General features: G+C 39.7%; 1 protein-coding gene across 1 annotated transcript in view; it reads right to left on the bottom strand.

The window, feature by feature from the left end:
- Positions 1-10,472: 10,472 nt before the first annotated feature.
- Positions 10,473-25,633, bottom strand: part of LOC143336335 (leucine-rich repeat and fibronectin type-III domain-containing protein 2-like) — a 288,477-nt gene continuing 273,316 nt past the window's right edge. The window contains exons 4-6 of the transcript XR_013078515.1: positions 11,466-11,700; positions 10,996-11,228; positions 10,473-10,883 (exon numbers count right to left, since the gene is read on the bottom strand). The gene's annotated coding sequence lies outside the window, so the exon portion shown is untranslated. The remainder of the gene's footprint in view (positions 10,884-10,995; positions 11,229-11,465; positions 11,701-25,633) is intronic.

Here is a 25,633-nt window from a genome sequence, read left to right as displayed (position 1 = left end):
CATTCAGTCCACATTACTAACAGCTGCAGCTTTCACCCCATGTGACGCACGCGGCTGGTGCTGAGAGATAAAGTATTTTTTTCGCTTCACATTAAGGCCAGTTTACGCTGTGCTTTTGCCGGCTTCTCGCCTGGAAAGCGCTATAGAAATCTGGCACGCTATAGAACGAAATTAAACTGAAACAGCGCGCAGTTCACAGACACCGCAATGAACGAGTTCATAGGAACGTGCATCAGCGCGGCCAATTCACGTTCATCTAAAATATGAACGCCTCCACGAACTATCGTTCTATCAACGCGTTCAGGCACAACACTGACCTTGTCATAAAACTCGCTGAAATGATGATACGCCGCCTCCTTGTTGCTCTGTCGGCTCCGTGCTGCTGTCGTAGTCTGTTTTCATGACGCATGCGGCGGTGCCACGCTGATTGCTGGTGTTGAGAAATACGGTGTGTTTATCGCTACACATTAAGCCCCGTTTACGCTGTGGTTTTGCCGGCTTCTCGCCTGACAGGCGCTATAGAAATCTTGCACGCTATTGAACGAAGTTAAACTGAAACAGCGCGCAGTTCACAGACACCAGAATGAACGAGTTCAAAATAACTTGCATCAGCGCGTTCAATTCACGTTCGTCTAAAATATGAACGACTTCACGAAGTATCGTACAGTGAACGACCATACACACACACACACACACACACACACTGAAACAGGTGCACAGGCAGCTCAGCGGAGCAGACACACAGGCATTCAGACGGAGAAACACAGCGCTTTGCTGCCCCTGCGCTGGTCTCACATTTAAACTGATTCTGACAAAACGGTAGCTCCTATCAGAAAAATACACCGACCATCATCGCTCTAAGGACTTCCTGAACAATTCGGCGTTAGTTCGGCGTTTCCACACCAAATATTTCGTCGACACTTGCGAGTTAAAAACAGGAGTCCGGTTCCAGTTCACAGACACCAGGATGAACGAGTTCAAAATAACGTGCATCAGCGCCTTCAATTCACGTTCGTCTAAAATATGAACGACTTCACGAAGTATCGTACAGTGAACGACCATACACACACACACACACACACACACACACACACACACACACACACACACACACACACACACACTGAAACAGGTGCACAGGCAGCTCAGCGGAGCAGACACACAGGCATTCAGACGGAGAAACACAGCGATTTGCTGCCCCTGCGCTGGTCTCACATGTAAACTGATTCTGACAAAACGGTAGCTCCTATCAGAAAAATAAACCGACCATCATCGCTCTAAGGACTTCCTGAACAATTCGGCGTTAGTTCGGCGTTTCTACACCAAATATTTCGTCGACACTTGCGAGTTAAAAACAGGAGTCCGGTCCGCTTGTCTCAGAAAATCTTTGTATTGGAGTTAATGGGGAGAAGAGACAGACGTGGCCGCACTTCGACGCTGCTAATTCAACTTCGGTAAATCTCTCACATTTTTCAAGCACATTGTGAGAGACAGAACACATGTGTCTACAACTGTGGAAAAAATCATGCGCGTAGAGTGTAAACTGCGGCTGGGAGGAGTGTGGAAAGAGCGAAAATCTGAAAGCTTTTTCGTCTCTCTCCCACTCTAACAGATGACGTCACCCGCTCAAGCTGAAACGATCGATGCCATACACACTCATTGGACGGTCGAAAAACACCATAAAACTTAAAAAATGATATCTCGGAAACTATGACAAATACGTACACGATGTTTACAACCTTTAAAGTAGCACTTGTTGTGAGCCATTTAAAGGTTGAATGAAATTTGTAGCTCAAATTATGAAGGAGTAGTTAGAGTTCAAAGAGGGCTGGGTTGGAGCTTTTCCAAACGGCTTTCTCATTGACTGCCATTCAAAAAATATTGTGGATAAAAATTAATTATTGAAAAAGTGCAAACGATATCACAAAGTTGAATTGTGGAAATATTTTGCGAGGTAAGGGGAACATTAAAAAAATTACTTGAGGTTTCTGGCAAGAATTATGAACGAGTTAAAAATGTTGGACCATTACTGATTTTTCAAACTTCATCCAATTCATTTTCCATAGAGAAAAAGTCGGAATAAACTTGAATAATTCCAAACCTATTCCAGATACCATCACCAAAAGTAATAGCAACTTACCGGACAGAAAGTTCCATTTTTTAACGTTTGAATTAAATTTTTAGGTTAAGAACTGTAGGAGGAGATAGGTTCCAAAAAAAGCAACGGAATAATAATAATAATAATAATAATAATAATAAGAATAATAAATAGTGGGAAGAACATGAGTGTGCAAGCTTCAGCTTGCCCACTAACTAGAAAGATTGCATTTCCTGAAGAAAATGCGTGGGCAAGCTGAAGAAAGCAGAAAATTTCAGCCAAAAGCCGCAGCAACACAGAGTCCTCAGTTGGCACAGACACAGTGAACTCACTCAACTCCCGTCTCACAAGGGGAAGCTCCACCTTGTGGCGAAAACAGAGAACAGATGTCACAAGGATTAGACCGTTGGACATATGAAATCAATGCAACACTGCGCCTCGTCGCCTCAAAAGACATACCGGCTCTGCACCGTCATAAGTGATTGTCTTAACGCAAGGCGATCATCATTTTCTGGATGTCAGACAAGCCGATTTCATATGTACAACGGTTTGATAGTGCAGCACGGGGGGACGGTGTGACAAACATCTCTGATTGTGCTGTAACAGCGATCCAGAATATTCTCCTCACTGGGCGGGCGTTTAATAAGCGGTGTGTATTTAGGGAGAGCGTGGGTGAGATTACCTTTGTTAAAGTCCCCAAAGACAATAACTCAAGAGTCCGGGTTTGTGTGCTCCACACACAGTATCTGCTCTTTCTGGAATGTCAAACAATTAATACTAGTGACATTATGACATTATACACAAGGAGCCAGTGTTGGGAAAGTTCACTGTCTACATGAACTACTGCACAGTTCTGTTCACACATTTCAAAATGAAGTAGTTTAGTTCATCATTCATAATTCAACATTTTCAACTAAGTTCACCGTTGTACAAATGAATTAATTCATAATTATTTTTTTCCATATGTTGTTGTGAGCTATTATTTTTCAAAATGATTGACACAGCCTATAGAACCACAGACAGCAATTATTTGATCAGTTTTACCACTGTAACTATGCGTCAGATTTCATCTTCATCTTCACGTTTGAATTCTTATCCAATCATGATTTACAATAACATTTAGGGGGCAACATGTCCTCATTGCTGCTTTAAATACTGCTGTCCATTCAGTCCACATTACTAACAGCTGCAGCTTTCACCCCATGTGACGCACGCGGCTGGTGCTGAGAGATAAAGTATTTTTTTCGCTTCACATTAAGGCCAGTTTACGCTGTGCTTTTGCCGGCTTCTCGCCTGGAAAGCGCTATAGAAATCTGGCACGCTATAGAACGAAATTAAACTGAAACAGCGCGCAGTTCACAGACACCGCAATGAACGAGTTCATAGGAACGTGCATCAGCGCGGCCAATTCACGTTCATCTAAAATATGAACGCCTCCACGAACTATCGTTCTATCAACGCGTTCAGGCACAACACTGACCTTGTCATAAAACTCGCTGAAATGATGATACGCCGCCTCCTTGTTGCTCTGTCGGCTCCGTGCTGCTGTCGTAGTCTGTTTTCATGACGCATGCGGCGGTGCCACGCTGATTGCTGGTGTTGAGAAATACGGTGTGTTTATCGCTACACATTAAGCCCCGTTTACGCTGTGGTTTTGCCGGCTTCTCGCCTGACAGGCGCTATAGAAATCTTGCACGCTATTGAACGAAGTTAAACTGAAACAGCGCGCAGTTCACAGACACCAGAATGAACGAGTTCAAAATAACTTGCATCAGCGCGTTCAATTCACGTTCGTCTAAAATATGAACGACTTCACGAAGTATCGTACAGTGAACGACCATACACACACACACACACACACACACACTGAAACAGGTGCACAGGCAGCTCAGCGGAGCAGACACACAGGCATTCAGACGGAGAAACACAGCGCTTTGCTGCCCCTGCGCTGGTCTCACATTTAAACTGATTCTGACAAAACGGTAGCTCCTATCAGAAAAATACACCGACCATCATCGCTCTAAGGACTTCCTGAACAATTCGGCGTTAGTTCGGCGTTTCCACACCAAATATTTCGTCGACACTTGCGAGTTAAAAACAGGAGTCCGGTTCCAGTTCACAGACACCAGGATGAACGAGTTCAAAATAACGTGCATCAGCGCCTTCAATTCACGTTCGTCTAAAATATGAACGACTTCACGAAGTATCGTACAGTGAACGACCATACACACACACACACACACACACACACACACACACACACACACACACACACACACACACACTGAAACAGGTGCACAGGCAGCTCAGCGGAGCAGACACACAGGCATTCAGACGGAGAAACACAGCGATTTGCTGCCCCTGCGCTGGTCTCACATGTAAACTGATTCTGACAAAACGGTAGCTCCTATCAGAAAAATAAACCGACCATCATCGCTCTAAGGACTTCCTGAACAATTCGGCGTTAGTTCGGCGTTTCTACACCAAATATTTCGTCGACACTTGCGAGTTAAAAACAGGAGTCCGGTCCGCTTGTCTCAGAAAATCTTTGTATTGGAGTTAATGGGGAGAAGAGACAGACGTGGCCGCACTTCGACGCTGCTAATTCAACTTCGGTAAATCTCTCACATTTTTCAAGCACATTGTGAGAGACAGAACACATGTGTCTACAACTGTGGAAAAAATCATGCGCGTAGAGTGTAAACTGCGGCTGGGAGGAGTGTGGAAAGAGCGAAAATCTGAAAGCTTTTTCGTCTCTCTCCCACTCTAACAGATGACGTCACCCGCTCAAGCTGAAACGATCGATGCCATACACACTCATTGGACGGTCGAAAAACACCATAAAACTTAAAAAATGATATCTCGGAAACTATGACAAATACGTACACGATGTTTACAACCTTTAAAGTAGCACTTGTTGTGAGCCATTTAAAGGTTGAATGAAATTTGTAGCTCAAATTATGAAGGAGTAGTTAGAGTTCAAAGAGGGCTGGGTTGGAGCTTTTCCAAACGGCTTTCTCATTGACTGCCATTCAAAAAATATTGTGGATAAAAATTAATTATTGAAAAAGTGCAAACGATATCACAAAGTTGAATTGTGGAAATATTTTGCGAGGTAAGGGGAACATTAAAAAAATTACTTGAGGTTTCTGGCAAGAATTATGAACGAGTTAAAAATGTTGGACCATTACTGATTTTTCAAACTTCATCCAATTCATTTTCCATAGAGAAAAAGTCGGAATAAACTTGAATAATTCCAAACCTATTCCAGATACCACCACCAAAAGTAATAGCAACTTACCGGACAGAAAGTTCCATTTTTTAACGTTTCAATAAAGTTTTTAGGTTAAGAACTGTAGGAGGAGATAGGTTCCAAAAAAAGCAACGGAATAATAATAATAATAATAATAATAATAATAAGAATAATAAATAGTGGGAAGAACATGAGTGTGCAAGCTTCAGCTTGCCCACTAATAATAAGAATAATAAATAGTGGGAAGAACATAAGTGTGCAAGCTTCAGCTTGCCCACTAATAATAATAATAATAATAATAATAAGAATAATAAATAGTGGGAAGAACATAAGTGTGCAAGCTTCAGCTTGCCCACTAATAATAATAACTAGAAAGATTGCATTTCCTGAAGAAAATGCGTGGGCAAGCTGAAGAAAGCAGAAAATGTCAGCCAAAAGCCGCAGCAACACAGAGTCCTCAGTTGGCACAGACACAGTGAACTCACTCAACTACCGTCTCACAAAGGGGGAGCTCCACCTTGTGGCGAAAAGAGAGAACAGATGTGACAAGGATTAGACCGTTGGACATATGAAATCAATGCAACACTGCGCCTCGTCGCCTCAAACGACATACCGGCTCTGCACCGTAATAAATGATTGGCTTCACGCAAGTTGATCATCATTGTCTGGATGTCAGACAAGCCGATTTCATATGCACAATGGTTTCATAGTGCAGAACGTGCGACGGCCTGACAAACATCTCTGATTGTGCTGTAACAGCGATCCAGAATATTCTCCTCTCTGGACGGGCGTTTAAGAAACGGTGTGTATTTAGGGAGTGCGTGGGTGAGATTACCTTTGTTCAAGTCCCCAAAGACAATAACTCAAGAGTCCGGGTTGGTCCGCTCCACACACAGTATCTGCTCTTTCTGGAATGTCAAACAATTAGTACTAGTGACATTATGACATTATACACAAGGAGCCAGTTTTGGGAAATATCACGGAACATATTTATTGAAATTTCCATTGTCATAATTTAGGCAAACATTTGAAAGGTTTGTGAAAAAGTTATATCAATACAAACATTTGGAAATATTTACTATACAATAATTATATTATACTTACAAGTAAATATACACTAGGGTTCATATTTGAATATTGTAAACGCAAGATGTGCCATTACAAATAGCTACCATTTGTCCAGTGGAATGTGTATTTCTGTCTGAGCTGTAAAGCACATCAAAACGGTAAACATAAATAAGAAAGTATAATGCTGCATGAGAATGAACAAAATAGCAAAGTGATACTGAATTGTCTTAATGAAATTTGTCAACCAAAGTTATTTGTTTAAATGAGTGTAATAAGCTAATAATGTGCAATTGTAAAGTGTGCCAAAGAACATGTTAAACAACAGGCCAGGATTTGTTACAGTTGAAATAGTGACATTTGAATATGTTTGAGAAAATGCAGCATGTTGGTATAGAAATGAAAATAACACACACAATAAAGTCTAAGTTGTTGCAGCCAATATGGAACAATGATTGACAGTTGTCTTAATCAGTGTCATTGTTGAGAAGGTCAGCAAGCTCTTCTTCGAAGATGTCAGATATTTCTGGTGATTGTTGTGTCACACAGGACATGGATGTTGTGGGAAGAGGTTCAGAGGTGGTGTTGTCATGTGCAGTATTATTTGTGGGTTCGTGCGGAGCAATGTTTGTGCAGGAGTTGTTCACTTGGTGCAATGAGGTGGCAATGTTTGATGGGGTAATAATGAGTTTAAATGGTCCATTGTCAATGAAGTGACATTCCACATCTTCTGTATCTTTGAAGTGCTCCTTATCCAGTGGTGATAAATAAGTTGCAAGCACAGATGGCGGCAGAGTGACATGGGTTTCTTCTCCATCATCAGATTGCACAACCAACGTGCCAGACACAGTCTGTACATAAGTGGAGTTTTTTTGCATGAAGTGGCATTTCTCACATCTGTGGTATTTGTTTGTAGCGGTGAAAGACATTTGGTTGCTGTTACAGTGCTTGCACCGTCTTTTGTCATCCAGTTTGATGTGTGTGATTTCCCCTTGAATGGTGTGCAGAGACACAGGTTTGTGGTGTTCAGGGAGTTTAGACACAGATGTGGGCACACTGACACTGCTGATGGTTGTTATGGTAGTGCTTCTTGTGGTGGTTAGGTACAGCAAGTCTGATTTTCGGGTTGCCAAATTTGTTATTTTGTATGACTGTCCAGTGCTGATGTTGTTGACGTGGTTGTCATACAAGAGGATCTTCATTTTGCTTGTGGAGTCTGCCACATATGCTGTACGGACTTCCATCTCTGTGCCATACACTGGTACCATTTCCGTGTTGTCGCTTTGTGTCAGTATCCTAACATGGATTTCACCAACCTGCAACAGAAGTAGATGATAATACATATAAAAAGGTGTGTTAACATCATGTATATGTGGTTCTGTGTTAATATTTATGTGTTGTAACTTGTGTGGTGCAAAGGCTATGATTATACTATATACAATGTAGTACTGTGATAATTGTTAATAGTGTACTATGGTGCACAGTACAGTATGCATGTAAAATGTGTTATGCTAGAGGAGTTGAATGGGTATGTATAATGTAGTTTTACATGATTGTACAAGTTCATTAGTAGAACTTGGCAGACATATGTACAATATGTTCAAGTAGTGATGAGTTTTCATAATAAGGATTGTGTTATTCTTGTCTTAAGTTTGAATGTGTTCAGCAACGGCATAGTATTGCTTGAAGTATGGAACTGCAGTCAGCAGATGGTGGCTTTGAGTTGTTGCAGTCAGTTGGTTTGAAACTTGTAAAGCTATGCAAATAAGTAAAAGATTGTTGTGAAATAAATTTGTAAAGGTGGATAACAGTATTATTAGAATGTTGTTAGATTTTGTTATGTAACAATATGATATGCATGTATGAACTGTTTAGGTTCTAGTAACTTTATGGTTAGTGTACCAGTTTAGTACAAATGCAATATATTTAGCTGAATGGGACTTTTATAAAATGACAAAACATTTGTGTAATGTAGAAAATGTAGTCATTTAATAAAAAGATATTTGTGTGACTTACAAAATGTTACAAGTGTAGTAAATCAAAGATGTATAATTGTTTTCAGAGTTTACTATGTTTTGTCATGTAATGTATATTTTACCATGTTATCCATATGGTGAAAGAACTGATGTAATATTAAACATTTATTGTTTAGTAAGTGATATTCTTATGAGGATACAGAACAGAACGTACGCTTTGGAAAGGCTGAAGTGTTCCAACTTCTTTCAGGGTGACTTTTTGGTGTGTTGCTGGTTTCTTGTTGGGGAAGTCAAGCTGTGTCACAGACAGGGCACTGTGACGGTAGATAAGGAGGTCATAGTTCTCGTTTTGTGTGTGTGGTCCACCGAAGCCTGTAAAAGAAAAGAAATATTGATGTATGAATTTTTCCATGTTATAGTGGTACAGTTAAATGTATTTCACAACTTGTCCAGAATATGTAAATAATATTATTTTCTATGTCATAAGCAAAAGTAATTGGTAGTAATAACAGATTTTGTATTAATGATAAAGTATGGGAAGTTTAGCTTCATATGACCATAAATTGGGTAGAGTGTGGGGCAATACTTTGGAAATGTTTATTTAACATCATAGGAATAATGCTAAAAAATATGCATGAAATGGTAATAGTTATTGTAAATTAACTTGTTTCATAAATGTCCATGTGAAGTAAGTCATATTGAAATGTTATATTATAAATTATAGCATATGAATAAGATGTATTTGTTACATTAAGATTGTCTATAGCCACTTGAAAGAATAATGACGGATTGTCATATGATTGAAAAGTATTATTATAACAGTTCACATTGTTGGACAATAGCTTTTGTTATTTTTGTGTTGTGGTGAGTTTACATGCACACAAGGGACGTGATCACTAAGAAACAGCGGGTTATGTTACCGTATGGTGATGACTGAAAATGCCGTTTACATGCAGTTTGCAATGGTTGGGTTTCTCTGCCACTGCGGCCTCCTCCATTTTGTGACTGCCGTTTACTGAGCAGTTGTAGCTACTCGCAGCCTGACGCTGAGCAGTCGTTAAGTTAATGGAGGTCGTGGTGGGGAGAAACCCGATCATTGAGGAGTGTTATACATAGCGTTGTCAGTAAACAACGTAGGGTAGCATAGAGAGGTTTTCGTCAGTAATCGTTTTTGTTGTGTTCATGAAAACGGTATCACAAATGAACAGAGTGTGGTTGTATGCAAGTGAAAGCAATGTACATGTTTTAATGTATGTTCAATGTGATAACCGGACTTTTCAATTTTATGCGTAATTACAGATGAATAAGGCATGCATTAAGTAAAAAGCTGATGTGCACTTACTTAAATTTTTCTTCACATTTGCGAGCTTCATTGCAGTCTTGTGAACAGCCGCTTGTTCAAAGTTTTCGTGTTTTTCAGGTGCGAAGACGACTCCTTTGTGGTATTCGTCGCGTGCGTTTTGCAGCGTGCAAAGAAAATACTTGGTGTTTTTAGCCGACAGTTTGATAGGACTGACGCTGTGAATATAAGCACTGACCACGTTGTCACTGTCTTCCACGTCCTGCAGTTTCTGAAGTTTGGTCGGAGTTGCCATGACCGAAATGTCGTCTTCTCAGAAGTTTTCCAAAATGTGTTTTTGCGTTGTTGTTTTCTTCTGCGTAGAGTGGTATTGGCAGTAGGCAAAGCAATACATTTGCGGGTTAACGCCATCTATTGGACATTAAGTGTGGCACAGTAGACCGACAGGAGGACATAAATTGCATTGTCTTTATTATTGCAGTGGGTTTTAAGTAATGTATGAGAACACCATGTAAGTTGTATTTTGCAATTTCTAACACATTTTTAATAGTAATGAAAAGATTGTCTGCATTGAGGCTTGCTAGTGACTTTTATGAGACATTGTGTGCCATTGGCAGTTATGTGTAGTATTTGTAAGCATAATTGTCATTTACATATCATTAATACATGTGGACATGTTTGACATCAAACTAACATTTTATTAATTGGGAAAAATACAATCAGTAGCCCAAAATCATACCAAGAAAACAAATTGTTTCATAAGGTTGTGGTGAGCGGGTTGGAAGAACACACCATGAGTACAATATGAACCAAAAGACTTTGAATAATATAAATAAGACTAGATAGTAGCTAAATTTTAGATAATGATACCACAATAACAGTTCATGGAAACACTACAATCTCTACAATGTGGCAAGTGGGTAGGAAAAAAAGAAAGTTGCAACTGTGCAAGCAAACAAACCAACAATACTGACTGCTATGACTACAACTTCATTGGAGAACAAAGGAGAGAAAAAGTACTCTGTTAAAAAAAAGAAAATAGCAGAGACAAAACAGTTGGGCAATATTACCGAAACAGTTTGGACAATCTTGCAGCATGTTAACATTGCCATGCTGTTGAAATGTGTTGCATCAGTGGCGATCTGCTTCAAATGTGTTGTCAGGTTGTTGCAGTACCAGGTTACACTTTTACTGCAAACAAGGACAGGAAAACAAAACAATTATAAAGACTCAATGGTAGGAAAGAAAACCAAACAATAATAACACAGAGTGTGGTGTTGTTATGGTAAATGGAAAAGAGTACCTTTTATTTGTTTGAAATGGTTTCATTGCAGGGAATAGTCAGATGAAAGGTTCAGTGTAGCTGAGGTTATCCACCAGCAGTGAGGAAGAACCGAAGAGGTGAAGTCTCACATGTCCAGGGTAACTGAATGTGCAATCACAGATGTTTCAGTTTGATATGTAGGTTCACAATAGAATAACTTGGAGTTGTAGTGTGTTGAGTTGAAAGACATGTTCAATTGGATTGTGCTGGATCTGTAAGAAATACAAAATAAGACATGAATGCAAACATAATATCATAAATTTGTCATTGTGATCATGACCTGGACTTACTGTACAATAGTACAAGAAAAAATGTAACAGTACAAAATGCAATATTTGTTTAACCAGTATGTGCTGACATTATGATAAGAGTCAATGGCAGGAAAGAAAACCAAATCATAATAAAACTGAGTGTGACACTTTGTGGTCATGGTAAATGGAAAAGAGTACCTTTTATTTGTTTGTAAGTGGTTTCAGTGCAGGGAATAGTCCAAGTGAAATGCAGTGTAGTTGATGTTATCCACCAGCACCAAGGAAGAACACAGGAGCTGACGTCTGACATGTCCAGAGAGACAGAATGTGCAATCACAGATGTTTCAGTTTGGTGTGTAGGTCCATAGTAGAATAATGTGGAGTTGTAGTCTGTTGAGCTGAGAGATATGTTGAATGGAATTGTGCTGGATACCTAAGAAATAAAAAATAAGACATGGATGCAAAGATAATATTATAAATTTGTCACTGTGACTATGCCTACACTTACGGTACAATGGTGCAAGAAAAAATTAAGCAGTACAAAATGCAATAATTGTTTAACAGGTAAGTGCTGACATTATGCTTTGTAAAATTGGTTCTTCTAAATAATTCTTCTTCTTGACATGTAATTAACATGGAACACTTACCTATACGTTGTTGAGGTTCAGTAAATTGACGACAAGTACTCAGATTTTAAGTGTCTTTTTCTCACAGTAACTGGCGTCTTCAATTGCTGGAGAGCTGCATGGCTGTGTTGCTTTGTAAGGCTAACAAATGAAGAATTTTCTGTGCAAAGAGGACCTGTAGTCCCTCTGCTTGCTACACCAGCCTTAGATAGGCTGGTGTTGCAAGTTCAGTTGGTGTCAGTTTGCTGCAGAAAAAGTTCCCCTGCAATGACTGTATTGACAATATTGGTTGTGTAATGTAAATACCTGTAAAATTGTGACCTCTTCCACTGTGCCTAGATAAACTGTGATCTGTTTTAAAATGTGCTTTGTGAAAGGTTATTTTGTATGTTATTATTGTAATAGTAGGCTATAAAATACAAACTTTTTACAGGCAAGTGGAAACTGGTTGTGGTTGGCCAGCCTTGGAAGGTTCAAAGGAGTAGAGCAAGCAGATTAAAAAATCATACAAGAGTTTATCAGAAAGCAATATAATAGTGAAACGATTACATTACTTGCTAACCTGTACTTATGTAAAATTGTAGCTAATGTTGTAAAGATTTTTGTGATATGAAGCATTTGCCAATATTCCAAAAATTACCATTGTAATACCTAAAGATATTAATGTAGACATTGGTGGACTATTGTATTACAAGTGTGCAAAGGTTCAACCAAGGCTAGATTATAATATGTTTCACAAAACTACATTGCACGAAACTCTACTTATTGTGAGAACTTTTAGGATATTATGCTATGTAAATAGTGTAAGCTGTTTGTGGGCATTCTTTAAATATATCACATTATATCGTCTGTTATAACATACATAATTATATTTCATCAGAATCTACACAAATACACTGATGTTTAACACATATTGCAGGTTATAATACAAAAGATGGGATTGTGATAACTGTAATAGGTCTGTAAAACACCAGAATGGAGACAGTGCTGTGGTTGTGAAATGAAAATGTGGTCCAGAAGTGTTTGCTTTTCTGTGGTGGCGTTTGTAATCAGTTGTGTATATCTTCTGTTTTGGAAGAACTCAAATATTGGCTTCTTTTTGTTGGACAGGAGATCTTCATTAAAGTCTCCACAGACAATGGTTGGGTGATAATCCATGATCTCCAAAGACTCCAACAGGCTACCAAGGTTTAAGAGGAATAATTCTACAGAGTAGTCAGGTGGTCTGTACACAACAGCAATCAGTGCTTTTACTGGGCCTTCAATTTTTACCACCAAAAACTCCAGGTCAGTTACATTCTGGATGTAGTGCTTTTCAGAGGCTTGAATGTGGTTTTTCACATAAAGTGCAACTCCACCACCGTTTCTATTATTCAACTGAGGATAGTTTGTGTACGACATGTGTCTGTTACGTTTGAACATTGTATAGCCTTCCAAATGCAGACTGTCAGGTACAAAAGAGCCTTGCAAGTGAGTTTCTGTTAGACACAAAACATCAGATAGGCACAGCTCATGATGCGTTCTAATATCACTAATGTGAGATGGAAGTCCTTCTGTGTTGTGATGGATAATTGTAAGAGTGTCAGAATTGTTTATTGTTTGCACATTGTTCAGAAGTGGCATTATGTCATCAAAACAAACATGTCTCATAATCTTTAGGGCTGCAGTGATTTCAGGATTGGCATATATTTTCTTCTCATCCATGTCAATGATGTGCATTCCACTAAGAGAAGTCACTCTGCTTAAAGCTACATAAGCCATCCCAGGCTCAAAAATATTTTTCAGCGAAATTACAGCAGATGAGGTTGTCATACCTTGCACTTTGTGTGTTGTACATGCAAAAGCCAACTTCAAAGGAAACTGTCTGCGTACCACTCCTTTCTGTGTCATATTCTCCTCCACTCTTTCTATGTACACAATATTAGCAGACCCTCCAACAGCTGTATTATGGTGTGTTTGTCCAGCATTTTCATTATCCAAAATAAGTCCAAGCATCTTAACACATGTAGCACCATCTTTTGTACAGGTCACTATTTGTGCAATTGTACCAAATGTGCCATTAACTAATCCATCACTGACATCAATATTCCTGATGAGCATAACACGTGCACCCTTTGCTATTTGTAGTGTGTCAGGCAATTCCTTTTTTGCTCCTTGATAAGGTTTAGGTTGTCTTGCCATTCTCCCTGTTCGTGGGTCCTTTTTGTAGTCATCTGCATCAATAGTTGTAATATCAGAATGAAGCAGAGCTAATGTTGCTGTGTTGTGTTCATGCACTTGTTTATTAGTTGCGAAAATGTGCAGTACATCATTTGGGCAAAGTGCAGGTGTAGTGATGGTCTGCGAAAGCAAAGTTCTGTCATCTTCAGATAAGAGGTCTTCTTTCTGTTTTACTCGGATCCTGTTCAGCATTTCAGCAAAGGCAACATCGTCTTTCTGTCGCATGATTTCTGTCAGTGTGATCATTTGAAAATGGTCTTGCCAGAGGTCAAGGTGGCATGGCTCATACACACAAAGGGGTTTAGCTTGTCCTACTGGTGGAAGCTGGTAGAAATCTCCAACAGCAAGAACTGACATTCCTCCAAAAGGCTTTTGATTTCCTTTGATTTGTTTAAGTCTTGCATCCACATAGGCAAAAAGCTGTTTGGATATCATTGACACTTCATCAATGACAATAATTTCTGCATGTGAAAGCTCTGCCCTTACATCATCCAGTGCATTGCCAAGTCCTTGGAAGGGAGGTTTTAGGCTTCTTGGTAGTTTGAGTATAGAGTGTAGTGTTTGGCCTGAAATGTTGAATGCTGCTGTGCCAGTGAATGCAGTTAACAGCACGGTGGGCATTGATATATCTCTGTCCTCACTATTTCTTGACAATTTACACAGTATTTTGGATGCCTCTGAGTAGATGCACTTGATAAGGTGTGACTTTCCTGTACCAGCACCGCCATTTATGTAATAGAAAAACTGAGGTGGATTTAGGCCACAGACATGCTGTATACACCATTCTCTAATTTTGTAGAACACAGATGCTTGCTTCTGGTTCAAGTTTTGATACATTTGGCGTAAGACTGCAGGATTTATTTGAGGGCCTTCCATCATAGCTATGGTTGTAGTTCTAGCTTCAGAGTGAAAACTGTAGTCTGGGACATCCTCCTGCTCAATTGGCTCATTTGAACATACTTTATCTAGTTCTTCTATACACTCCAGCCTCACGAGTTCTGATTCAGGAGCAAGATGACACCATTCATCACGCAGGGGTCCATGCTGCTCAAATTCCTCAATGGCTTTGTCAATCTCCTCATTGTGTTTCTCATACTTGGCTCTGTTTTCTTGCACAATTTGGCGCACAGGTTGGACTACGTCTGACCCAGGTAGCTGAACACAGGCACAAGTCAAGAAGGACTCATATGTTGGATACCACTGACTTTTCAGCTGTGTCTCTGAACGGTGTGGGAGGTAAAGTTTTAGTAGTGTGCCGTAAAATTCTTCAGGATTTTTTTCTTGTGAGTAGCGGTGATATCTGATTACGGCATGTCCTTTTGTTCTTCTTTGAACAAATCCCATGTCATTTAGAAGGGGCACAACATTTTTACCATTTTTTTGCCTGCCATAGACAATCCTGCAGCTTGAAGCAAAATCCGCCAAGCACATAGTTTCAAAGTCCTGTGTTTCAGGTCTGGCTCTGTATTTTTCTCTTAAACCTGTCATCCACACGTCTACTGACTCATCTGTTTTGTTTTCCAGCAATGACATAGGATAGCTCATTTTCAGTGCATTATCGTCTGTTGGTATAAATACGACTTTACGAGAGCATTTCTTCATGTGTATGCCGCATACACGAGTTACACACTCTTGAGCACTTACTTCTCTTTTTTTGGAATAGGCTTGCATGATTTGCTTCATTTCTTCATCATCAGTCCTGTTGGTATCAGTGTTTTGAATCAGTGTTTTCAGGTATTCACTCATTCCATGTTCTGCTTTGGTGATGTAGGATGTTATGTACATTATGCATGAATATGGGTTCAGAATGTATTGAATATCAATATTGGCATCCCAAGCATCAAGAAGGTATGGATTGTATCCATTTATCCAGCAGTCTTTTGGATCACGCTTCAGTACCACAACACTAGAACTGGTCATTAACTCAAGGCAGTGTTTATACTCTTCATAACTCAAATGACACCTAGTCAGCAACTCAGGTAAGTCCACAAACTGAGTTTGAGGGTCATTAAGCAAGTCTGTCACTGGTTTAAGCTTCTCTTTTGCTGCTGTCAATAGTGCAGAGTCAGTATTTTCTTCAGGTCGTGTGACCATGGTGTGATTGGCAGAAGGCTTAGGAAAGCCAAATCGGCAGCCAGGCGTCTTATTTTTATGACATGATTTGGAGTGGTTTTTACTGTGCATCTGTAGCTCTTTTACCTTTCTGTGCAGTTCTGGCTGAGTGTTTGGGTCAGGCAGCTGGGCTGTTATGTACTTATCAATGAAATCACACACAGTTTTATCGGAGTCCTCCTCAAACACAGGTGCTCCTTCTACCCAAAACAAACAGTGTATGTGTCCGGAGCCTCTAGCCTGGAATTCAAGGCGATAAAAGTAGTCAACAACCTTACCAATGGGCTGTGCAGGAGACAGGATCAGATGTGTGAATAGTGCATTCACCCGATGTTCAAACATGCGCATGGTTGTCACAGGGTTACTTCGTAGAATCTCACACTTTGTTGCCCAGTCAAGTTTTTCAAAGTTAACGTGTTCACCTTGTTGAGTCTTTATTGCCTCTATCACTTCAGGCCATCTCATTTCTGCTGCACTAAATGTACAGAAAAATGTTGGAGTTCCTAATTGCCTGATCATAGCAAACAGATCTCTTGTTGTTTTTGCCCAGTATGCAGGTGTGCCTCTCAGTGGCTCCATAAATCTGACTGCATCTTTATTCCGTACTAGTTTTTCAACCTCACCTTTGTCCTGCAGCATTCTGGAGTTTATTTTCCGTCCATCTCGGGTGACAGGCTTTCCTTTGCGCAGCTGTATTTTCATGCTGGAAGTGGCTATGTGTACTTCTGTTACAAATTGTGCAAAAAACAAATAATTTGTATCTCTAGCAAAACGATCATCAACACAGAAAAGCCTTGCTTTGAAATAACTACTGGGTGATAAATGGATAGGTCTGTCATCATCAAGTGTATTTTCACCAGTGGGATATTGAACAGGAAAAGCAATTGCCTCCAGTTTTGGTGTTTTAAAAAAGCTTACAGGACGTTTCCCCTCACAGGGTGCCAGGCAATAAATTCCCTCACTGAAAGTTAATATGTCCTCTGCAATGTCTGACGGCTGAAGGCATGATTCTAAGACAATGCCACCACTGGAGTCATTATTATCGTGCTCTGTAGCAACTGACTGGTCCTTTAATTGGTTACTACATGACATATTATCATGTTGTTCATCTTCATGTTCCTTTTGTGCTTCTGACATTGCTTTGCTCTCACACCTGTCAATCTCCATCAAATCATTGTCATCATACTCATCACTTTCCATATTTTCTTCTGTGTGATCATCATCACTATCTTCATCAGCAACAGTTGGATCACAAAATGCAGCTTCATCCCGTATAGTTATATCATTGTACTGTGGATGGATATCTTTGAGCTTATGCAAGGATCTCATAAGTTTAGGCCAACTAACTGTCTGGAAAACCTGATGCCCTTTGTAACACAACCTTCTTTTCAGCTTCACTCTCATCACCTGAGACTCACTTCTAAGTCTGGGTAAAGCATCAGCAATCTCTTGCACTTCTGATGGCACACACACCACATTGCCATGTATTGCTCTTTGTTGACCTTTAGGAAGAGGAACAATTTTTGCAAAGGTAATGCATTTGGCTATGAGATGCCTTTCCAGTATGTTCAGATCAGACAATTCAGGAGGTATTTCTGCCAGCTCTAACTTATTGGCTACAGCAAGGCTGGGCATGCTTCCTCTTTTAAGGTAGTCATTGCATGTGTAACAAATCCACTCTTTTGTTCTCTCATGAGGTATTGTGCAACGTTGTGGACCTTGACAATCTTTGTTACAAACATGAACATATTTCCCTGTCAAGAAAGCTTCAACCACACCTGAATTGTTGACGTAATTATCTCTAATGCAGGGTCTTACTTGATTTGCAAACAAAGCCCGGTGACAAACAGTACACACATAAGTGGGACCATTTTTTATCTGTGATTGAAACATCAACACAGCGTGCCTAATTACATTGTTGTCACTTTGAACATTGTGTGTGTTGTACATATTCATTCGTCTGTATTTTGTCTTAATTTTCATAGCACATTGCATGTTATGTAGCAATTTAAATACAACATTTTTTCTGTACTTGTATTTCTGGTGTTGTTTCATGATTTGTATCTGTTTCAGTCTGAACTCAGGATTGTTTGCATAACGACTCTTTATGTAAGCTTTCTGTCTATTTTGGAAGGCCAAATCATGTTTATAACAACTAGTAATATAGGACTTCTTCTTTTCCTGGAACTCAGTATCTTGTTGGTAGTGTCTGGTTGTGTAAGACTTTTGCTTTTGTTGGAATACTGTATCTTGCTTGTAACGGTGAGTAATGTAAGACTTTTGCCTCTTTTGGAACACTTTATCTTGCTTATAACGGTCAGTAATGTAAGATTTCTGCCTCTGTTGGAATGATTTATCTTGCCTGTAACGGTCAGTAATGTAAGATTTTTGCTTCTGTTGGAATGATTTGTCTTGCTTATAACGGTCAGTAATGTAAGATTTCTGCCTCTGTTGGAATGATTTATCTTGCTTGTAACGGTCAGTAATGTAAGACTTTTGCTTCTGTTGGAATACTTTATTTTGCCTGTAACGGTCAGTAATGTAAGACTTTTGCCCCTGTTGAAACAATTTATCTTGCCTGTAACGGTCAGTAATGTAAGATTTTTGTCTGTGTCGAAACAATGTGTCTTGGCTGTAACGGTCAGTAATATAAGATTTTTGTCTGCGTCGAAACAATGTGTCTTGGCTGTAACGGTCAGTAATGTAAGATTTTTGTCTGTGTCGAAACAATGTGTCTTGGCTGTAACGGTCAGTAATGTAAGATTTTTGTCTGCGTCGAAACAATGTGTCTTGGCTGTAACGGTCAGTAATGTAAGATTTTTGCCTGTCTTGGAACAATTTGTCTTTGCTGTAACGACTAGTCATGTAAGATTTCTTCTTTTCTTGATAAACTTTATTTGTTGCATATATCTTTCTGTGCTTCATTTTTAGAGTTTCTTTTCTGTCTATTATGTCTTTGGTTGAAATTTTCCCCTTTTCCAAATGTTTGGCCCTTCTCATAGCTTTCTTTCTTTGCTGTTTGTTTAATTTTGACAGATCTGGCATATGTGTCTTACCTGTTTCTGCTATGTTTGCTGTAGAATGTTCCACCATAATGTCAGTTACGTTGCTTTGCATCATCTGATCTTTTCCAGAAGATTCAGTTGTAGTTGCATGTGTGTTAAAAGTCAATGTTAAAGGTGAGTTGTTGTTAGTAGGATACTGTGTGGGGAAAGAGATCATGTTTGGTGAACTTTGCATGTGATGATCAGCCTGAATATCACCAGAAATGATGTGATCTTTGTGCTCACTCACAAGCGATACAGAAGTCTCAATAGTATTGCCTGTGTGTAAAACATTGTCATTCTGACAAAGCATGTCATCACTGTGAAACAGCACAGGTGTCAGCTCATAAACACAGTTTGCTGATGTGCCAAAGATATTGTGACATTGGATCAGTCTGTTTATCATGTCACCCAAACATGTGAAAGTCAGCATTACAGCTGTGCCACCTCTCTGTGGTAGACCGTCATGGCTTCTGGAATGTGAGTCAAAGAAACCATATCTGCCTGAATTATCTCTGAATACAGCAATACATAAAGTAGTCATCATTAGGAGTGCATACTTCACATCTGACAACAAACAGCAAAGTCCTGCCTCTAGGTCCAGTAAATTGTGTACACCTTCAGTTGAAGTTTCTCTGAACGTGCCATACCTGGAAAACTGCTTTGTCACATTGTATACATGTCTGCGTGCTGGTACTCTGTCTGGGAGCTCATCAGTGTTTAGAAAATCATTAGCAAGCCTTTGCTCCTGAACTAATTGTCTTACAACCTGTGTATACATCACATTACCTTTATCCAGCACCAGATCCAGGTCTGCTCTTGACATGTCTTCATTCTCATAGAGGAATGCAAGAAAAGTTAGAGAATTGCATGTACACTGCTTGTTCCTGGAGAAGGTGGAATATCTGCTGGAAGCTTGACTGCGAGATGCTAAAACACGTGTAACATCAGACCTGCCCCCTTGAGAGACACTGTGGAAGTCAGATGGCCCTGGTACATTGTGAACATCAATGTGACTTCCACTCTTTACGGCATCAGCATAAGACAGCTGTGACACAGAGACAACATCAGGAGACTCATATCCCTCTTTTACATACTCTGAACGTTCTGACACCTTTACCTGTTTGCTACTCTCTGGACCAAGAGACTGTGCCTGTGGATTCGGTGACACATAATCAGATAGACACACCTTCTGCCATCGTACTTTTGCAGCTTGAGACCTCTTACCTTTTTTTGGCATGTTTACACTGAAGAACAAAAATTTGTCTTCCAGTACTGTATTTTCAAAGCAAGTAAAACAGATTCTGTTAACCACAATATAACAATCGAATTCAATGTGCAAGGAAACTTCCAACAAATATGTTCAAAACAATTATTGTATTGTATATGTTTTTCACACCAATATTAAGGGTAATGTACTATATAATGGAACAAAATACCACAAAAAGTTGTAATCCTTTCACAGACAAATATTTAATATAGCTTTAATATTAGCTTAAGAGATAGTGATGTATCACTTTAGAAAAATATGCAAAATGTACAAAATCAATAATGTGTAGTTGTGTAATGTGAAGTTGGCACACAGATTAGAACAGTTTGAAAGTTTTAAATGTTTAACCAAGTTTCAACAATTCACAGAGTTTGAAGAATTCAAAATGTTGAACTGTAAACAGAATTTCAACAAGGTTTCAACCGTATTTCAAAAAATGTTTCAACAAATTTCAACAAGGTTTCAACCGTATTTCAAAAGATGTTTCAACAAGGTTTCAACCGTAGTTCAAAAGAGGTTTCAACAGGGTTTCAACAAGGTTTCAATCGTAGTTCAAAAGAGGTTTCAACACGGTTTCAACAAGGTTTCAACCGTATTTCAAAAGAGGTTTCAACAGGGTTTCAACAAGGTTTCAACCGTAGTTCAAAAGATGTTTCAACAGGGTTTCAACAAGGTTTCAACCGTATTTCAAAAGAGGTTTCAACAGGGTTTCAACAAAGTTTCAACCGTAGTTCAAAAGAGGTTTCAACAGGGTTTCAACAAGGTTTCAACCGTAGTTCAAAAGAGGTTTCAACAGGGTTTCAACAAGGTTTCAACCGTAGTTCAAAAGAGGTTTCAACACGGTTTCAACAAGGTTTCAACCGTAGTTCAAAAGAGGTTTCAACAGGGTTTCAACAAGGTTTCAACCGTAGTTCAAAAGAGGTTTCAACAGGGTTTCAACAAGGTTTCAACCGTAGTTCAAAAGATGTTTCAACAGGGTTTCAACAAGGTTTCAACCGTATTTCAAAAGATGTTTCAACAGAGTTTCAACAAGGTTTCAACCGTATTTCAAAAGATGTTTCAACAGGGTTTCAACAAGGTTTCAACTGTAGTTCAAAAGAGGTTTCAACAGGGTTTCAACAAGGTTTCAACCAAATTTCAAAAGATGTTTCAACAGGGTTTCAACAAGGTTTCAACCGTATTTCAAAAGATGTTTCAACAGGGTTTCAACAAGGTTTCAACCGTATGTCAAAAGATGTTTCAACAGGGTTTCAACAAGGTTTCAACCGTATTTCAAAATATGTTTCAACAGGGTTTCAACAAAGTTTCAACCGTATTTCAAAAGATGTTTTAATAGGGTTTCAACAAGGTTTCAACAGTCTTTCAAAACAGTTGTTAAGTGTTATTCAACAAGATTTCAACAAGTTTTCAACAGTGTTTAAAAAGACTTTGCAAGTCTTTCTCAACACAATTTCAACAGGTTTTCAATAGTTCTTCAAAAGATGTTCCAACTCTTTGTCAGCAAAATTTTTCTTCAAATACTGCCTTGGAAACCACAGCAGGAGGTGGCAGTCAGCAGTCCAGAACTGTCCAGACTAGATTATGGCTACCTAAAACACAGAAACAAACAACATTAAAACAGAAGAATCTTGATAAAATAGCACATATTTTCTGAAATTGTAGTTATAGTGTGCACAACACTTGCCATATAAATATCTCTCCAAACAGCAAACCTGTGAACAAAAATGCCATTATTAATGTATTTCAGAACAATATTACTCCAAAACACACAAATTCACAATATACAGTCTCCTCTTTGTAAATATATAAATGTAAGGTCAAAGACTGACCAAACAAAAACTAACTCTTCCATTTATTACCTTGAAAAGGCAGGCAACTACAGTTTAATTTGTCCTGCCACACTTTCATAATAACACGACATGGTTTTATACACCTCTCATAATAACGTGCAAGACCTGTAAGGTTGTATTCTGCGTTGTAGTTTCACCAATTTGTCAATGCCAGTCCTACGTACCGTACTTTCAACTACAAGTTAAATTTGCAACTCACAGTGAAATGTCAAAACTAACGAGTAGTACGTAAATGCAACACCAGTAAGAAGAAACGATAAAGTGCGAAATTTCTACATTACAAGTTAAACGCGACTGGCTCGTTATAATGTTACGTGGACAAGCAATGCAGACCACCGATGACATAAAACCAATGTTTATAATTTGCAACTCCGACACGCGTGACATGTACACACACCTACACACACTCTAGTGTCATTAACCAAAAGCCCCAACAAAAGACAATCCCCTGTTTTTACAAAGAAATTGAACTAACACATCTACCGGCTCACAAAGAAGAAACGCCACCTTGTGGTAAAAACTAAGAACACACGTTACGCAACTTAAACCGTGATACATATGAAATCAATGCAAAACTGCGGCTCCTCACCTCAAAACACGGACTTTGTCTGCACAGTAATAAACGACTCGCTTCTCACAACCTGACACTAAATTTTTAGATGGCACACAAACGCAACCAGTGACGTCTGACCTGAAATGACAAACACTTTCATCTAGTAACAGGGTTTAGTTATGCTGAACTTTCCTTTCAAAAACAAAAACAACCCTCCATTATACATATAAAACAGTTATATCGACATACCAACCACGATGTAAACGTTTCAACCATTACACCATGTTAACTGATATAATAACTCTGCTGGTTAAACCAAGCATGCAATGAACACGCGCACGTCGGCTGTTCGCTGACCAAGTCACTAACGATCGAAAAAGCACTAGCATCATTTAACTAACCACACACACACACACACACACACACACACACACACACACACACACATAATTACTCGTAAACCACTGCAGAAACCACACTATTTTTAACGACGTAAAATTACAGAACGCAAATGTCTAACAACAGAGAAACACATATGGAAATTAACAATGTTCCTGTGCATAACCAATACTTCTGTTGGTTAAACTAACTGTGCGTTCAGACCAAAAGAGGCAAAAGAGGCAAGGACGCCCGAGGCTGCGCGAGAAACAGGACAGCTTCCAAAGCGGCAAAATATTTTAGCCGCTTTGGTCGCTCTTCACGTGACTGACGTCAAAGTTAAATCGCGCTAGTCATTTAAAGGAGCCGCAAAGCAGACTTCTTGACAGCGGCATAGTGCTGCTTGCTGTTGTTCACCTTCAGTTTAAAGCATGCCTAGTTGCATGGGAGGTTTTGTGTGTCATTAAATACAGAAGAAAAAAAAAATCTCTGAGCATGAACATAAATCAAAATCACCATCTAGTCACGAGCGGATTGACGTATTGAGGAGGAAGCAATTAATTAATTAATTAACACACACACACACATTTGTGTTAATTAACACACACACACACACACACACACACACACACACGGGTGCAAATGCGCGCTCCTTACGTCTCAGCTGCAGCATCTCTGTGCACAATTACGCATGTGGTGTTGTCTGCTTGTCTTTCGTTTGGTGTCATACAAGTTCGTCAAGTTCGTGTGTGTGTGTGTGTGTGTGTGTGTGTGTGTGTGGCCAAAGAGTGTTCCTTTTTTGGAAGAACGGGGAAAATGGGGTGAGGCCGTTAGCGAATTAAATTAACTCCCGCTCATAATTGTTATTATTGTATCATCAACATGGTCTGCGACGACTATAAATATGCGCGTTTAACCCTCAAAATCATATCTACTCATCATGGATTTGGATGACATTGCTGTGATGTGTGCTGTGCCCGCACACAAGTGATCAATTTCTCGGCATCCATGACGGAACTAGGAAACAAAGTTACATGCGTTGTTCTTTGGGGCTCGCTCGAGCGAAGGACACCTCTACTCTGATTGGTTGCCGCCGGTTGCCGCTGAACCGCGTCATAGCTAATTACCATAAAGTTAACCGAATTTCAACTTTTCATCTGGTGCCGCTTTGGACGCTTTAGCCGCTTTGGACGCTCTAGACGCGCGGCTGACGGCGGCTACGCTTTGGCCGCTCAGGACGCCGGGCTCTCATTGAAAATGTATTAACTTCCGGCGTCCTTGCCTCTTTTGCCTCTTTTGGTGTGAACGCACAGTAAGCCTGCAATGAACACGCCAACATATCGGCCCAACGCTAAAGTAATAACTACCGATCGCGAAAGCAGTCGCCATTGTGAGCTAACCACACACAATGACTCCTTAGCCGCTGCATGAACCACAGTATCTGTAACGCCGTTAAACACCAGAACGCCAATGTCCAGCAGCAGAGAAACACACATATGAAAATAAACAATGTGCGTCAGAAACACAACACACAAATGATACTCACGTCGTGCATTCACTGTAGTCACTCAAACAAATTCCCAAACACAAAACTACGAACAAACGAGTCCACAGCGCGGCTGTACGAAAGTATAGGCTCACGTGACGCGCCACGGCCCTGAAGAAGGAGGGTGGGGCCTATACACACGTCTTCAGAATCACAGCCGTTTTACACTATTCGATTCAAATACAAAATGGTAAACATCATACGCGTTACGAATCGAAGGAGCGAAGACACGAGGACACCTAAAATAAACGTGTGTAAATGAATAAATAAATAAGTACTGCATGTACCTTCACGAGCAAATTCACAAAAGCACAGTGTTTACGTCCAGCCGCGAACCGGCAACACTGGCACATCAGACGAACATGATAACCCCTATACTACCACCATATGAATGCACATCATGTACAATTCGTACAATACCACAATTTAAAAACTCCCATCATCCCCGTTTTCGATAAGAGCCTCACAGCCCACTTGAATATGGCTATCTATGGCATTTGTGACCGACACAGTCTGCAGACAAAGACTATTTATTCCGAAACCGTAACTCATATTACAATGAAAGCCACGCTGTGTGACAGAAGACAATTTCTCTACGTGCTAACTAAAAATGGTTCATGAAAGTTGAAAAATAGAGAACATACAAATGGTTGAAACAGATTTTAGCCGTACATGTACAGGGCTGTCAGCCACGGCGTGAATAACGTGACGCACTCCAGACGGCAAAAATCCATGCAATACACACCCATTGTACAAATCCGAACGAT

This window comes from Chaetodon auriga, chromosome 18, assembly GCF_051107435.1.
Source record: "Chaetodon auriga isolate fChaAug3 chromosome 18, fChaAug3.hap1, whole genome shotgun sequence".
Classification (NCBI taxonomy): Eukaryota; Metazoa; Chordata; class Actinopteri; order Chaetodontiformes; family Chaetodontidae; genus Chaetodon; species Chaetodon auriga.
This window is presented reverse-complemented; position numbering and strand designations above follow the sequence as displayed.